The sequence below is a fragment of the Raphanus sativus genome, unplaced genomic scaffold (genome assembly GCF_000801105.2).
Source record: "Raphanus sativus cultivar WK10039 unplaced genomic scaffold, ASM80110v3 Scaffold3548, whole genome shotgun sequence".
In the NCBI taxonomy this organism is placed as follows: domain Eukaryota; kingdom Viridiplantae; phylum Streptophyta; class Magnoliopsida; order Brassicales; family Brassicaceae; genus Raphanus; species Raphanus sativus.
Window position 1 is genome coordinate 1 of NW_026618854.1, and position 1,462 is coordinate 1,462.

A 1,462-nucleotide genomic window follows, 5' to 3' on the forward strand; every position below is an offset into this window, starting at 1 on the left:
AGCCGCTGATAAATTTTATCGGCAAGAAGCAGAACCTGCACGTCAAAAACATTACAAGGTTTACAAAAACAAATGAAATTAAAGAGTGATAGTCTTTTCAAATAAAACAAGACCAAGATTACCTCATCAGCATATAAATTTATCGAAAGAAACTCGACGGAAGTAAGAATTCTGAGAAAACCATTAGTTTGAGAAGGATCAACTTCAAGGGTAGCCTCCACCAAATTAGGCATAGCATTAGTAAATATGAGACGACCAGTGATATTTTTGATCTTTAAGTACTTCAAACAAGGAGTGCTTATCTCGAGTCTCTTTTGAGGAGGGGGGAGAAAAATAGTTTTGGGTGCGCAAGTTCTAACTGTATCCAAGAAGAGATCTTCAAGAAGAGGACAAGCCGAGATTAGCCTGCAGAAAGATTGTTCTTCAAGGAAACCCACACGTGTGAGGTGCAAACCTTTCAGGGACCGGAAACAAACCGATGGTTTACCTGCTGAAAAGTATTTTCGTGGTGGTGAATCATCAAATACAAGATACCTGATCGCGTGGAGTTTCAGGACGACCAGTTTTTGGAAGACTGTTTCAGGAAAACTACTTGGGAGTATAAGTGGAACAGATTGTAACTTTAGTTTGATAATTAGGGTTTTGAGAACCGGAGCTTCATGTAATTGCAACGACCTGCGGCAAAACTCGACAAATCCTTGGGAAGTCATGTTCGGACAAGATTTTTCAACGTATTTAAGTACTGGTGTCATCTTCCATAGAGATTCCCATCGTTTAGAGAGTAAGCTTGTATTCATTGCCTCACTTATTGGGACTAATGAGAGAATTCGCAAGAGCAAATCGTCTGGTAAATTACTGATCATATCCGAGAATGTAACATCTTCTCTTCTTAGTTTTGCAGCTGACATCTCTCCCCCAAAAAAGCTCTGTAACTAGACTTAGAAATTGAAAAGAAAAAGATTGTATAGGTTATGAAGGAGAGCTAAAATCCTAATTAGACTTTGTGAAGCAGATAAAACTTGACAAACATTTTTAGACTTTTTATTTTACTTTATTTAATACTAGGGTCGGCCCGCCCTACGGGCGGGATATACTTTATATAAAATTTAAATTGTTATTTTTATATGATTTTGTGGTTGGCGTTTTAGGTTTGCATTTGCAATAGATGTTTATGATAATGACGTTTGTCTTTCATAAAACTTTAGGTGAAAAAATTTATATGTGTAAAATATGTTTTGTTTGTTTACAATAGTTGTTTGTCCAGTAAAACAATAGTTGTTTCTATATCAAAGGGACTTTGTATTAATATGTTTTGAGGACTTCAAATGGTCTTTCTTGTGGTAATCTTTTTGTGTATGTTGTGAGAATAATTATTTTTTTATGTTGAAATCATAGTCTTTCAACATGTTATTGGAGTGAAAGAGATGATTATTTGAAGTTGTATTTTTTATTAAAATTATAA

General features: G+C 35.0%; 1 pseudogene; it reads right to left on the reverse strand.

Annotated features, from left to right (window-relative positions):
- Positions 1-6: 6 nt before the first annotated feature.
- Positions 7-998, reverse strand: LOC130506679 (putative F-box/FBD/LRR-repeat protein At5g56810; annotated as a pseudogene).
- Positions 999-1,462: the final 464 nt, after the last annotated feature.